At 32.4% G+C, this 16,980-nt stretch overlaps 1 long non-coding RNA gene across 2 annotated transcripts; it reads right to left on the bottom strand.

Annotated features, from left to right (window-relative positions):
* Window positions 1-7,850: 7,850 nt before the first annotated feature.
* LOC134718468 (uncharacterized) lies at window positions 7,851-16,358 on the bottom strand. Of its 2 annotated transcripts, none has more exons than XR_010107389.1 (3): window positions 16,196-16,358; window positions 8,887-8,978; window positions 7,851-8,194 (listed from the first exon to the last, which is right to left on the bottom strand). It is a non-coding gene; the product is annotated as an uncharacterized LOC134718468 (long non-coding RNA). The 2 variants fall into 2 exon arrangements; XR_010107388.1 differs by lacking the exon at window positions 16,196-16,358 and adding an exon at window positions 10,396-11,071.
* Window positions 16,359-16,980: the final 622 nt, after the last annotated feature.

Below are 16,980 nucleotides of genomic sequence, written 5' to 3'. Positions count from 1 at the left end.
TTGTAAAATTTTAGATGATGAGGAACACTTTTTCCTTCATTGCCAAATTAACAGTAATGTAAGACATTCCCGTATAAATGCAATTAAAACCCATTATCCTAATTTTAACCAGCTTGACTCAAACTCTAAACTTAAAACTATTCTAGATCCCAATAAAGATATTTTGTCTAGTGTTGTAGACTATATAAAGCAATCTATGGAATTGCGAAAATAAGGTCCACATTGGTCAATTATTATATACATCTATATATAGATATATGTTATTAATATCAACTTCACTTTTTAAAAACATTTATCATGTATAGTTATGTTTCTTGTCACTTGTGTATACATTGTGCTATGTTTGCATTTTAACCCGTCAGGGTTTCATGTTTTTTGCAATAAAGTATTTTATATTATATTTATTTTTGCCGAAACCAAATGTAAAAAACGGTGGATTGAACCTGGTTTTATAGCGCTAAATCTCTCAATAATCATAAATTAACTGTTTACAAAACTTTTAAAGTTTTGAAATACTAAGACCATTCTACATCAGGAATAGATTACCTTAGCTGTAGTTGGCAAAACTTTTAGGAATCTGGTCCTCAATGCTCTTCAACTTGGTACTTTATTTTCGAAGCTACAATCTTATACGTTGTTACATACACGAGCGAAACCTACATGTTGAGATATAAACAACATAAGATGGTGACTAGGGAACGTCACCACATAAAATGGATAATTAACAATAGGAAAGGAAAAATCATCTCTTTTATCATAATGTTTTGTATAAAGCTTCCCGTTAATGATATAGATATCAAGATCGAGGAAAGGTCAGTGGTCATTGTTAGTATTAGCTTTATTCAAAGTAAGTTCAACATGATAAATTTCTTCAGAATACATACTGAAGTCGTCATTATTAAGAGCCAATATATCATCCAGATATCTGAAAGTATTGTTAAATTTTTGTATCAAATGTTGTTTCGTGGGTCTTTGTTAATTTTAGCCATAAATTGTAACTCAATAATGTGATTTTTTTTAAATAAGAATATGAGGCAAAGTGGTTTATAGGGTAGAAACATCAAAACTTTGAACAGATTCAAAATCACCAATATATGCATGCAATTAATCAAGTACTCCTAACGAGTTTTTGACACTCCAAAAGTGATTACTAGTAGTTCCACTCTTTTCAAAGGCCTTATTTAAACAATTTATTATCAGGTTTTTTTATTGTACCAAGTGTACTAGTAAGTAGAATAGACAATTTAGTAGTGGAACAATTGCTTGAATATGAAATAAATCTATATTTGTAAGTTTTTTTTTGTTTAGCTTGGAAGCCAGTACGTAGTTGAGGCTTTCATTGTATTTGTTTCTGCTTGTAAAGAAGTAGCTAACAGTTTGTGTTTGTTATAGATGTCGTTTTCTGAAAATGAAGTCAGTTGGAATGTTGGTGAATTCAAGATTTTCTTTTGCAGAACCTCAATATAAAAATTTACGACAAGCAATAATGATATTATAAGCAGCTTAATCAGCCGGGACAAAAACAAATTCCTTGGCTAGTTGTTTTAGTTTATGTTTGATACGTGAAATAGGGTTTTTATGGTTGTTGTTAAAGTAAAATGTTCTTGAGAATGTTCAACTATATTCTTTACTGAATTAAAAAAAGAATCTTAAGATTTTTTGTCAGCTTTTTCCCGTTTTACCCATTTCAAACTGTAATTTTATCGTTTGTTTTTCTATGTTGTAATGTTATGCTATTGTTTCAGAAAAAGGGAGAAGGTTTGGTACCATTAAAACGTTTAATCCCGCTGCAAATGTTTGCACCTGTCCGAAGTCAGGAATCTGATGTACAGTAGTTGTCGTTTGTTTATGTAATATATACGTGTTTCTCGTTTCTCGTTTTTTATATAGATTAGATCGATGGTTTTCTCGTTTGAATGGTTTTACACTAGTAATTTTTGGGCCCTTTATAGCTTGTTGTTCGGTGTGAGCCAAGGCTCCGTGTTGAAGGCTGTTCATTGACCTATAATGGTTTAAATTTAAATTGTTATTTGGATGGAGAGTTGTCTCATTGGCACTCACACCATGTCTTCCTATATTCAGTAGATACGGAGCTAGCTTAGTCGTGAATGATATTACGACACTCATTTCAAAAAATAATAGACGGGGAATGATCTTTAGGTCCTTTGCTGAGGAATGGGTGGATTTAACCTGGTTTTATACCATGTATGAATAAGAGTGTGTTTGTGTGTCGGGACGCCCCAGTTAATTTATTGTTGATTTATTGTTTTTATGAACTTTAGCAGACTGTCTGATTGACCGTTAAATTTAATGTATGATGCAGCTGTGTTTTAACTGTAATCATTTATAATTATAAGCCATAGAATTTATGTCTCTGTTTGTTTATATTCTGCCCCTTTAGTTGTGTGGTCTGGGGAGGTATGACGATTTTATGTGTGAGAAAGTGATGAAAGAAGTGAAGGCCTTTGCGATGAAAAAAGTGAGTGAATGTAAAGTTTCGGAAGGATTGAAGGAAGTTAGTGAAAGAGAATGGACGTGTCTCTGTCTTAACAATGTAATTTAATGAAAGTATATATATAGTGAACTTGTTTATAATAAATATGTATATATGAACATCAGTTTTAAAAGCCAGTGCCTTAGAACAGCTCCGTGACACAAGATAATAATCAAAAATGGCAAAAACAAAAATACCAATTCAGGGGCAGCAACCCAACAATGGGTTGTCTTATTTGTCTGAATTTTAAGGCTTGGCCTGATGAAAATATTTACCCCTTTGTCAGATTTGCTCTAAATGTTTTGGTTTCAGAGGTATATATATGCCAAAATCTACATTTTTACCCCTTTTTTCATTTTTAGCCATGGCAGCCATCTTGGTTGGCAGGCCAGGTTATCAGACATATTTTTTTAAACAAGATGCCCCAAGAAGGATCTTTGGTTAACTTTTGTTAAAATCCGAATGGAAATGTGTCATCATATCCCAGAGTCAATATTTCGACTCCAAGCACCAGTCTTAGCTGTTTTTCTTTCTTATCATGTTTAATGCAGTGTGCTTAGCGTACTAATCAGTATATATAAATTTAGGAGTCTAGTTTCACTTTGCTGTGCTTGAAACACTGACAGGACCACCAAGGCTGTTTTCATATAGTTTAAAAGAGACCTGGATATAAAATGATGTACGACAATAAAGAGTGTCATAGGGACCCATTTTGTATTTTGTTTGTAACTGGTAAAATAAAACATATATTTAAATACAGACTTGATTTGACTGTTGGAAATTAACCATTTAATGTTAGATACATACACCCTACACACTAATACTGCATTCTAAGACTGATAAAAACCACATGAGAATAAACTACAAACTTGACAGCAAAGATACAGAAGAAACATTAGACCAAGAAATTTATAAAAAGACTTGAAAGCAAATTTTCTCAGAATGAAAGAAACATTAATTAAGTGCAAGTGTGTTGATCACTGCATCTATAACTAAGATAATGCTGTTAAAATTGTTGAAAAGCTGCAACCCTATCTAGTCACTGAGAAGTGCTACAATGTTTATATATAAGCAGCACATAATCAGTAACAAGAAAGGCTGTTAACTTATTAATTTTTGACAGCAGTACTTTTAGAAGTTAAAATGTTTACTCCAGATTTTTGAAGAAAATAAGAACTACACAAGAGAAAAAAGAAAACAGCACTTCCATTATACCAGTACATCAAGCCCTTATAAAGAAATTAACATTTTCTCCATAACTACTTTACATGCAACTCTCAATATTACCCTCATCTACTCATTTTTTTCTTTTTCTCCCTATAGAACATATATCCATACATACCACTCTCATTATTTACCCTCATCCTCCCTCCATTTCTCTTTTATATCCATATCAACCTTAACTACCTATATTAGCCTACTCTGTGTGTTAAATATCCCCATGAAAGTGTTAGTTAATGAAAAGATTTTAATCATGAAGTACCAGGCATGGAAGAATGAAAAATTTCAATACCTAAAAGAAGATCTAAAATTTTCATTTTTTTAATATTGAGCTAATTTGGAGTTGTAGTTTCTATTTCAATATTAAATGGTTATCATTATTTTAAAAATTAAGGTAACAGCCAAAGTTACAATAAGCCAAAATGTGTGATGTAAATTTTGTTTAAAGAAATTATCCTTGGATAACCATTTTGCAGCCAAAATATGTATTTAAAAGAAAGGTGTAAAAAATGTTTTAGAAAAAATGAAAACAATTATAAAAAAAAATTACAATAGGAAAGTAAAAGTCCAAAAGTAAAAATTGCCAAAAGTTTTTAAAATGCCAAATGGTACAAAAGTACCTGTCTGCTAATGTACTAGCCAGCTGGCCTGAGGGTTATCTGGACTTTAAGGTGCTAGTTCACCGAAACAAATGGCCGCAGGAACCACCAGTCTCTTCCTTTCGGAGTACCAATTTTACAGTCTCTGATTTGACTAAAGCATGACTTATACAGCCAATATGAATAAACCTGACCCATTGAACAAATTAAAAAACAACAACATCCAATTAAAATTTAGATAAAAAGTTAAAAACACCCCCAATTAAAATAATGATAAAAATTTAAACCTTCCCCAATTAAAATTTGAATAAAAGATAAAAAAAAAATTAATAAAATTTGGATAAAATGTTAAAATCATCACCAATTAAAATTTGAAAAAAAGATAAAATCATCCCCAATTAAAATATGGATAAAAACATAAAAACATCCCCAATTAAAATATGGATTAAAACATAAAAACATCCCCAATTAAAATATGAATAAAAAGATAAAAACATCCCCAATAAAAAATTGGATAAAAGATAAAAACATCCCCAATAAAAATTGGATTAAAAGATAAAAAAATTTCCAATTAAAATATGGATAAAAAAATAAAAACTTACCCAATTAAAATTTGGATAAAAATTAAAAACATCCCCAATTAAAATTTGGATAAAAACTTGTACCAGTAAAACGGATACATGGTACACGGTCTGACCAAGTCTCCCTTGATCACGGTCCAACTGAGTGATCGCACTCACTCAGTTCATATCAGTACTAGCAGACGTATGGTACTTAGACCGCAACTCAGTCGCAGTCTGACCAAGTCACCCTTGGTCACGGTCAACTGAGTGATCGAACTCACTCAGTTCATACCATTACTAGCAGATACTTGATATGTATGGTACTTAGACCACGACTCGGTCGCAGTCTGACCAAGTCACCCTTGGTCATGACGGTCCAACTGAGTGATCGATCTCACTCAGTTCATGCATGGTACAAAGAAAAGGTTTAGACCACGACTCGGTCGCAGTCTGACCAAGTCACCCTTGGTCTAACGGTCAGGGTCCAACTGAGTGATCTATCTCCCTCAGTTCATACCAGTACTAGCAGATACTTGATATGTATGGTGGGTACGTTACTATACCTAAATGGGAGGTATAGTATCTGTGAACCCTAAACACAGATGGCGACTTAACTTCCCATACATGTAATCAAGTATACAATGCTATTACTGACAAGTTTATATGATGTTTATAAAATAACTTATGAAAAACCTACCACAATAAAAAGATAAAAACATTAAATCAAAGTTTCCTGTGGCAAGAAGTGAAATATTTTTTTTATACAAGTTCAAATGTACTAAGTAGTCCAGTTATAGTTGGTTTCCTTGAAGGTTTTCAAAATGCTCAAAGAAGAATGTCGACTTTTGGGTGAATGCAATGTGACAGTAACTCAACAATAGAGTAAAACCAAAAAAAAAAGGCTATGAAAGTGTCAAAGTAAAGTCTTTCCCAATAAATGATAATAACTTATGGTATCTTATTAATTTTTCCTTGCAAGTCTTTGCATGAAAAATGTTACATTTATGTCATACAAATGCTAGTCAGATTACCTCCACATAGCTTTGAAATAACAATCAAATGTTGATTATTGTCTTAAGACAATGTACCTTCATTTTAAAGTTATATATTGTGCACAAAACAACAGGTCATGATATTCTTGATCCGAGGTTACACAAGGGTCAAATGACAGACAATGTTATTACTATATACTAATAGTACAAATTAGTAGGTACATCTTTCATGCTGTAGGTGTTAAAAAATATAGGTCACTGTAAGCAAGTTGTAAGAGATAGCGCCAATATAACAAAACATGATACAATTTCAAATGCAGAAACCATTATGGCCTGATCTATGTAAAAAAAACACCAATTCGAAATGTTTAATTAATTACCATTGAATTAAAAGTGAACCTCAAAATCGACAGGAATCACAATACCCCAAACATAATTCAGCAGATGGAGAGTTGTCTCATTGGCACTCATACCACATCTTCTTATATCTATAGAATCACTATACCCTAAAATATTATTCTGAAGGGATAAATATAACCTGAAATATTATTACAAGCAAATACCAGTTTTTCGTTTTGTGTGGTCTGACCCAGCCAGGGATTTAAACTCAAAACTCTTCCTCTCAAAATAACTGAAACACTTGGATTATTTCTAAAAAGGGGAACAAAATATTATTTTAATAATATTTTACAGAAACATAAAAAAGTTCAAATAAATGTTATTTATTAAAATGAGAAATGATTTATGTAGCAATCACCATATATAATACTGATACTTACGACATAAGAATATGGCAATATTGAAAAAAAAAATACACCCGCTTTAAAAAAAACCTCATACATTGTAGGGAAGAATCATAGGTGTTTAATTGTTACAGAAATTTCAACTTTTATACAATAGTTTTGAACTAGCAAATAGGGAAATAAGTTCATGTTATTCCACTTTATAATAGTAAATAGTAAAACAAATAATATATGACATTTTTTGTGACTACTTTTAAACATACAAGTAAACAAGTAAAACAATACTAGCATTCTATAAAATATACCATTCCTTCTAATGCATTATGAAATACTATTTGACATTTCTTTTAAACTATTACAAAAGAATTCACTTACTAAAATCAAGAGGAGCAATGTTCAATTTCATGGACAGGGTGTTAAATATTATTTTAAAGCTAAGAAATATTTACGAAGTCACAGGATTTACCATTAAATTTGAAAACAAATTAAATCTTCTTTTCTGCAAAAAACAAGAGTTGTCTCCCTATTTGCATTAGCCTTATTATGAAATCCTGTTACCAAAGTACCTACAAATACTGGAGATAACTCATTAAACTAAAAAATAAGTCATAATTGGGAGGAAGGGGTGTTTAATATCAGATAATATTGAGAATGGAAGCACTTTTGTAGATGATGACGACATAAATATAATTTGAAATTCCAATGTCAGACCAATTAATCAACTTAATGCATTATCTAGAACTCTGTTTACAAGCTAATTTTATTTACAGAACTATAATACTGTCATCTTACTTTTTTGTATCTTATATAGCATATCTAACAACAAATATATAACAATCATATATAAAACTAATACATTCTAATTTATTGCAGGCCTTCCATGCAGTGAACAAAACTAGCTCATATGAAAAGATAAACAAGTGTATTCCCTCCCCTTAACCCTTAAACTCGGCCTGCTAGTTTCCATTCCTCACAACTTATGCTCAGTTTGTTAAATTCAAAAACAAGTTAAATCTTCTATTTACATAAGCCTTATCATGAAATATCAAAATATCAAAAGTACCTACAAATATGGGAGATAACTCCTTAAACTCTAGGAGTAGTTATCTATACTACATGTAAATTGGATGAGAGTTGTCTCATTGTCACCAATTTCACATCTTCTTATATCTATATACCTATAAAAGGATGGTAGAGGGTAAGGACAGGAGTAAAACAATATCCTCCCCCCCCCCCCCCCCCCCCCCCACCTGAAAGGGCATAAAAATAGACGTAAACCCATGGCAGCTGATTGTTCTCAAACGTCACATCAAAGTCTTACATTAAACACCTAGTACATGTATTAACTAAGACCATATAGGGGGGAACTGTAGGCCTATGAAATTCGAATGTAATCAACATATCTGGTTTAAAAGAATAAATCTTTACAACTGGCTCTCACCCTTTTTCTATCTCTCTCTTTTAACATAATTGTATTATACTACATATTTTTTTGTCAATAAGTGTTTCCAAGTTCCTCAGATCATCAGAATCCATTCTTCTTTTGCTTCAGTTGATTTCTAAATTAACAAGCACACTTTGTCTACAAATAGAAAATAACATTTCATTCAAAACATAAACTAAAATTCACAAAATAACATAAAAATGTTGATGTCAGAAGATATTTACATTTTATCCATATATGGGGTAACCAGGAGATAGAGACTTAAGAAATTCTTCATATGAAGCAGTTCAAAATTTTATTAAATCTAATGGCATCTTAAGTATGAAATGCCACCATTGTACTTATATTTTACTTCAGATTTGTTTAAAATAAACGTCAATTTTTTCAGGCACCATGGATTGAAAATTTTCATTCAAACAAAGATTTGATGGATAAGACAATATGCCTTCAAACTAGTTTAACCCTGCCACACTCTGTATGTGCCTGTAATTCAGTGGTTAATGTTTGTTGCTGTGATTTGTTCATTATTTTGGACATGAATAAGGTTTTCGATTTTTTTATTTTTTTTTATTTTACAATTTTCATTTTTTAGCTGGTATGTGGTATGGGTTTTACTAATTTTTGAAGGCAGAATTGTGACCTATAGCTGTTAATTTATATGTCATTTGGTTTCTTGTGGAGAGTTTTCAAAATTGCAATCATACCACATCTTCATATTTTTATATCTGTAATAAGGTATCGTATTATTATAGAAGCAATAAACTAGAACCTTTCATTATCTTTAATGTTACCTTGAAACAAGGATTTATTGTTACAGTCAACATACATACCTTCAAGTTGGTATTATTTTACATTCAGGTCCTACTTTCCTTCGATTTTCCTTCAGTAAATCGTTTACGTGTTTTCAAAATATCCAGGATAACTGAAAAAAAAATTGAATCCATAACTGTGATAGTTTTAAACACATATTGAAGGCCGTATGTTGACCTATAGTTGTTAAGGTGGTAGACCTAGGTTAAGGGAAATAACTCTTAAAATCATCAGTACGTTTGTGTCAACCATTTTCATAAATATATTCTAAGCTTCTAGGTTACATAGATTATTTTCAATCTGTTTCAGGTAAATGCTTAAAATACATTGATGAACTTGACTTTTACAAACGCTTAACTGATTTAAAGAGTTATCTCCCTGGACCAAGGTCTACCACCTTAACTTATATATCTTTTAGTCTCTGGTGGAGTCAGTGTCTCATGGGCAATTATACCAATCTTATTTCGATATATATACATGTATATGGACTTTAGTCAATTATACCAATCTTATTTCGATATATATACATGTATATGGACTTTAGTCAATTATACCAATCTTATTTCGATATATATACATGTATATGGACTTTAGTCAATTAATAAACATCTAATCATAGCAGTTAAATTAGATACAATATTGCTAAAGTGACATATAGGTCCAATGGGCCAGGTGTAAATATCAAATTGCTATGTATATACATGTAATTGTTTAGATGTATGTTATGATTCACATGTCACTATAATAAATAATAACTTATAACTTACTAATACATAACATTTTATCATATACATGCATATTATCATGGCATAATAATACTTCTTAATTTACTAGGCTAATTCTTGTGAATTTTTATAGTTTTTTATTTTTAGTTTATGCATGATTTTTTTTCCACCTATGAATTCTTATTTGTAATACATATTTTGGTCATAACTGTTAATTGTGACCTGTGGAGCAGGAACTGTGTACCCTTCCTATTCTTTCAGGAGCACCATTGTTAAAATTCTACATTTTGTTGGGTTGATATAATATATAGGGGTCATCATTAATTGTCAACCATTTTCCAAAGTGTACAAAACAGGGCATACACTTTTTTAGACCCCCTACCCTCCCTTAAAAAGTATACATCAACCATTTTCAGATTTCAAGACAAGATTCAATCATTCTTAAAAAAAAATTAAGATCAAGTCTATTATAGTGTTTAATATAGAAACTTGCATTGAAAATAACTGAAACGTACTAGTATTGGACTGTTTTATTTGATAAATAAAAAAAATGCATACTTTAAAGATGTTGAAATTTTGTAAAACTGTTATATTTTGGGGCCAAAAAGGGGTCTTACTGCACCTACTCCTTTATCCCTTTTCTACCCTTAAACAGAACATCAATGAATTTTTTTGGTGCTCCATGTTAATTATCTTGTGGAATTATGTAATACTATATCCAAATGTGAATTTAAACATAAAAAAATCATAACTACTCAAATGAAATGACTGGACATCTACTGCATGTACCTTATGCATATTTACCTTGTCTTTTGAATGTCAAAGCTAAGCATGCAGACCCAGTTGTGATGTTCCTCATCTGTGAGATTAATCAGTATATAATCATTCTTCCTTTTTACAAGGATAGGTTGTTGACATATTTCTCAATCCCAAACCTGGAGAACCAGAGAATCTTTACTCAAGCTTTGTTTCCTTTAAATCAATTGCAGACCAAGGCTGACAAGTCAAATCTACCAAAAAATTTATATCAAGAGTTTTCTTCTCCTAGACATCCTTTCAAGGCTGATGACCATCATACAGCCGGCTATTTGACCCATAACTGGGGCAAGGGTGATGAGTGCTAGGGATGTCCGCATGTCGATCGGCCTACACACTTCATCTCTAGGGTCCTTGCTACTCCGAGATCCTCTACAGTCAAGCCTAGGACACTAGATCCTAGTTACCGTGTGCTGTCACGGGGAGGCACTGTAGAAGTCTTGTTAGTGTAGAGGCTATATACTGGAAGGAAAGACTTGCGCACTCAGCTTTCTTTTCACCTATGAATATAAGCTATCCAGCGGCAGTTTAAGAGTCTTTGACTCCCAACCACACTAGACGCATACACAAACCTGTGGTAACACCACCAGCACACAAAAAAAAGGGGTCATTATTTCAAATTTAGAAAAAAAGAAGGTTATTTATTTAAATTTGGAAAAAGAAATGATTATTTATTCAAATTTAAAAAAAGAAATGGTTATTTATTCAAATTTAAAAAAAGAAATGGTTATTTATTCAAATTTAATAAACAAAACGAAGGTTTATTTATTTATAATTTTAAAAAAGGAAGTATTATTTATTTAAATTTTGAAATAGGAAGGTTTATTTATTTATAATTTAAAAAGGAAGAATTATTTATTTAAATTTAGAAAAAGGAATGGTTATTTATCTGAAAACTAGAAAAGGAATTATTTATTTAAAATCCAGAAAAGAAAGTGTTATTTAATTAAATTCAGAAAAAGGAAGTATTCATTATTTAGAAATTTATAATGCATTTCATCCAAAAGTAAGGGTTATTTGTACTTCACAATCTTTAAAGCAACTATTCAGTATCAGAACAGTGTGAAATTACAACACCAACACATTACTTACTTCCCCTCCTTACCCAGCAACTTCTTCATCTCTATTACACTAGGCCGTGGGGTAGCCTTCCCTGACCTCCAAGAATAAATACACTGGATTCTCATGGGTTAACCCTCCCTGACCCCAAGCCCTTAAAACAAGTCCCTGGATTCCCATGGGGTAACCCTCCCTGATCCCAAAACCCTTAAAAACAAGTCCCTGGACTCCCATAGGGTAACCCTACCCGACCCCAATCCCTTAAAACAAGTACCTGGTTTCCCGTGGGGTAATCCTTCCGGACCCCCATCCATTAAAAACAAGTCCCTGGACTCCCATGGTGGTAACCCTCCCTGACCCCCAATCCCTTAAAAACAAGTCCCTGGACTCCCATGGGGTAACCCTCCCAAACCACCATCCCTTTAAAAAACAAGATCCTGGACTCCCATGGGGTAATCCTCCCTGAACCCCAATCCCGTAAAAACAAGTCCCTGGACTCCCATGGGGTAACCCTCCCCAACCACCATCCCTTAAAAACAAGATCCTGGACTCCCATGTGGTAATCCTCCCCAACCCCCAATCCCATAAAAACAAGTCCCTGGACCCCCATGGGATAATCCTTTCGGACCCCCATGCCCTTAAAAATAAGTCCCTGGACCTGTTGTGGGTTAGCTATTCCCTACTCCCTTCCTTGCCCTTAAATACAAGTGCCTGGAGTCTTCCTCTCCCTTTCATCAGACCCTAGTCTCCTCCAAGACCTCCGAGTTCTTAAATTCCAGTTCCTGGACGTTGTCTCATTCCACCAAACCTGCTCCGAAGCTCAGTCCCAGGTCAACTTTACATGTGGGGCGAGGGGATAATTAAAGAAAGCCAAGAAGAAAACATTAGCAAGCCAGTATAAACTACCTTTTATTCTATACATACAGTGTTAATGGTTGTGGGTGTCATGCTAAGTGAATGTGCTTTGGTATTGTGATTGGGTATAGTGATTGGGTATGGTGATGGGATTTAGTGATGGGGTATGGTGATTGGGTATTGTGATGGGATATAGTGATGGGGTATGGTGATGGGGTATGGTGATGGGGTATGGTGATTGGGTTTCATGTCTAGTTTATAGGTAATGTTCTACTGACTTGCTAGTGTTCAATTTTTAAACATTTTTAAAAAAGGTAAGTAACGTATTCATGTTGCAATTATACCCTATAATAATGCAGTATTGTTAAATTCAAGTTGTTGGAAGTCCAAAGCTCAATGAAACACTGAAAATTAAAATTTTCATACTTATTTAGTTATTGTGAGCTAAATTATGATATCAAAATTTAGTAAATGGAATGGTTATATATTTATACAAATTTGGAAAAAATTAAGTTATTTATTTTAATTCAGAAAAAGATAATTACTTAGATATGTCTTTAAAAAAGCATTTTTACTCTTAATGAACAATTACATGGATATATTTTAATGCTTCTTAAATAAATTTTAGTGATTTGTTTGAAATTTAATAAAAAAAAAATTAAAAATGACCAAATTTTGTTTGAAATCTAACAAATTTTGTTTTTATCGTTAAATTTAATAAATGTTGGTGATTTTGTTTAAAATTTTATTAATTTTGATGTATTTATTCAAAAGATGTAAAAGGAAAGTTCCCATGAAAATAATGTATCCAATTACTTCATCACGACATAATTCAATTCCTCCATCCCATGAAAATAATGTATCCATTACTTCATCACGACATAATTCAATACCGCCTTCCCATGAAAATAATGTATCCATTACTTCCATCACGACATAATTCAATTCCGCCTTCCCATGAAAATAATGTATCCATTACTTTCATCACGACATAATTCAATTCCGCCTTCCCATGAAAATAATGTATCCATTACTTCATCACGACATAATTCAATTCCGCCTTCCCATGAAAATAATGTATCCATTACTTTCATCACGACATAATTCAATTCCGCCTTCCCATGAAAATAATGTATCCATTACTTCCATCACGATATAATTCAATTCCGCCTTCCCATGAAAATAATGTTTCAATTACTTCCATCACGATATAATTCAATTCCGCCTTCCCATGAAAATAATGTATCCATTACTTCCATCACAACATAATTCAATTCCGCCTTCCCATGAAAATAATGTATCCATTACTTCCATCACGACATAGTTCAATTCCTCCTTCCCATGAAAATAATGTATCCATTACTTCATCACGACATAATTCAATACTGCCTTCCCTTAAAAATAATGTATCCATTACTTCCATCACGATATAATTCAATTCCGCCTTCCCATGAAAATAATGTATCCATTACTTCATCACGACATAATTCAATACTGCCTTCCCTTAAAAATAATGTATCCATTACTTCCATCACGATATAATTCAATTCCGCCTTCCCATGAAAATAATGTATCCATTACTTCCATCACGACATAATTCAATTCCGCCTTCCCATGAAAATAATGTATCCATTACTTCATCACGACATAATTCAATTCCGCCTTCCCATGAAAATAATGTATCCATTACTTCCATCACGACATAATTCAATTCCGCTTTCCCATGAAAATAATGTATCCATTACGTCATCATGACATAATTCAATTCCGCCTTCCCATGAAAATAATGTATCAATTACTTCCATCACGATATAATTCAATTCCGCCTTCCCATGAAAATAATGTATCCATTACTTCCATCACGACATAATTCAATTCCGCCTTCCCATGAAAATAATGTATCCATTACTTCATCACGACATAATTCAATTCCGCCTTCCCATGAAAATAATGTATCCATTACTTCCATCACGACATAATTCAATTCCGCCTTCCCATGAAAATAATGTATCCATTACGTCATCATGACATAATTCAATTCCGCCTTCCCATGAAAATAATGTATCAATTACTTCCATCACGATATAATTTAATTCCGCCTTCCCATGAAAATAATGTATCCATTACTTCCATCACGACATAATTCAATTCCGCCTTCCCATGAAAATAATGTATCCATTACTTCCATCACGACATAATTCAATTCCGCCTTCCCATGAAAATAATGTATCCATTACTTCATCACGACATAATTCAATACTGCCTTCCCTTAAAAATAATGTATCCATTACTTCCATCACGATATAATTCAATTTCGCCTTCCCATGAAAACAATGTATCCATTACTTCCATCACGACATAATTCAATTCCACCTTCCCATGAAAATAATGTATCCATTACTTCATCACGACATAATTCAATTCCGCCTTCCCATGAAAATAATGTATCCATTACTTCATCACGACATAATTCAATTCCGCCTTCCCATGAAAATAATGTATCCATTACTTCCATCACGACATAATTCAATTCCGCCTTCCCATGAAAATAATGTATCCATTACTTCCATCACGACATAATTCAATTCCGCCTTCCCATGAAAATAATGTATCCATTACTTCATCACGACATAATTCAATACTGCCTTCCCTTAAAAATAATGTATCCATTACTTCCATCACGATATAATTCAATTCCGCCTTCCCATGAAAATAATGTATCCATTACTTCCATCACGACATAATTCAATTCCGCCTTCCCATGAAAATAATGTATCCATTACTTCATCACGACATAATTCAATTCCGCCTTCCCATGAAAATAATGTATCCATTACTTCCATCACGACATAATTCAATTCCGCTTTCCCATGAAAATAATGTATCCATTACGTCATCATGACATAATTCAATTCCGCCTTCCCATGAAAATAATGTATCAATTACTTCCATCACGATATAATTCAATTCCGCCTTCCCATGAAAATAATGTATCCATTACTTCCATCACGACATAATTCAATTCCGCCTTCCCATGAAAATAATGTATCCATTACTTCCATCACGATATAATTCAATTCCGCCTTCCCATGAAAATAATGTATCAATTACTTCCATCACGATATAATTCAATTCCGCCTTCCCATGAAAATAATGTATCCATTACTTCCATCACGACATAATTCAATTCCGCCTTCCCATGAAAATAATGTATCCATTACTTCCATCACGACATAATTCAATTCCTCCTTCCCATGAAAATAATGTATCCATTACTTCATCACGACATAATTCAATACTGCCTTCCCTTAAAAATAATGTATCCATTACTTCCATCACGATAATTCAATTCCGCCTTCCCATGAAAATAATGTATCCATTACTTCCATCACGACATAATTCAATTCCGCCTTCCCATGAAAATAATGTATCCATTACTTCATCATGACATAATTCAATTCCGCCTTCCCATGAAAATAATGTATCCATTACTTCATCACGACATAATTCAATTCAGCCTTCCCATGAAAATAATGTATCCATTACTTCCATCACGACATAATTCAATTCCGCCTTCCCATGAAAATAATGTATCCATTACTTTCATCACAACATAATTCAATTCTGCCTTCCCATGAAAATAATGTATCCATTACTTCATCACGACATAATTCAATTCCGCCTTCCCATGAAAATAATGTATCCATTACTTTCATCACGACATAATTCAATTCCGCCTTCCCATGAAAATAATGTATCCATTACTTCCATCACGATATAATTCAATTCCGCCTTCCCATGAAAATAATGTATCCATTACTTCATCACGACATAATTCAATTCCGCCTTCCCATGAAAATAATGTATCCATTACTTCATCAAAATCCCGAAGATCGCAGGTTCTGTGTTTCTCAACCACTATCCAGTCTATCAGAAACATTCTGAAATTAAACTGAAGAAAGGATTAAAATACCTGAAAAAAAATTATTAATTAATATACATAGATATTACAGTGTATTTTTTTTTTTTTTTTTTTTATATAAAAGTAGAATGTTTGTCACCACCAAATTATCAGAGACCATCTTTCCAACACATTACTTCAAATCAAAATTAAATATATTGCAGGTTACTTTAGATATTAATTAACACACATGAAATAATAAAAAAGAAAATTATATTATTTTTTATCACAAATCTCCAATGTTTTGTGTTTGAATCCGAGTGCCAATAAAATATCTCAATAAAATGTTACTTTAAACTTTCAGGGGAAAAACTACTGACCGAAATATTAAAAAACTATAAACTTTTGCATAAAATACCAAGTAATGTGAGGAAACCAATCGTATGCAGGAAAAGCTCAGTTGTAGTGACATTTATTCTCAGTATTACTAGTGACAGATAAGTACTGAAACTGGTGCTTACAAGAGATCTAAACACCTCTACAACTATAACCTTCACTAAACAATTGTAAGTTCTGAAATAAAACAAGTATTGACGTCATGCAGTCAGATAAAGCAGAGGTATCTACTGCGCCAACTGTAGGGAAAAAATATTTTTTACAAGTGTCACATAATGTGTCATTATGTTTAATTTACTGTACTGTGAACTCCAAGATTTTTTTTGTTGGTGATTGTCATATTTCTTTGCTTCTGTGATTTT

The sequence above is a fragment of the Mytilus trossulus genome, chromosome 5, assembly GCF_036588685.1.
Source record: "Mytilus trossulus isolate FHL-02 chromosome 5, PNRI_Mtr1.1.1.hap1, whole genome shotgun sequence".
Taxonomy (NCBI): domain Eukaryota; kingdom Metazoa; phylum Mollusca; class Bivalvia; order Mytilida; family Mytilidae; genus Mytilus; species Mytilus trossulus.
This window is presented reverse-complemented; position numbering and strand designations above follow the sequence as displayed.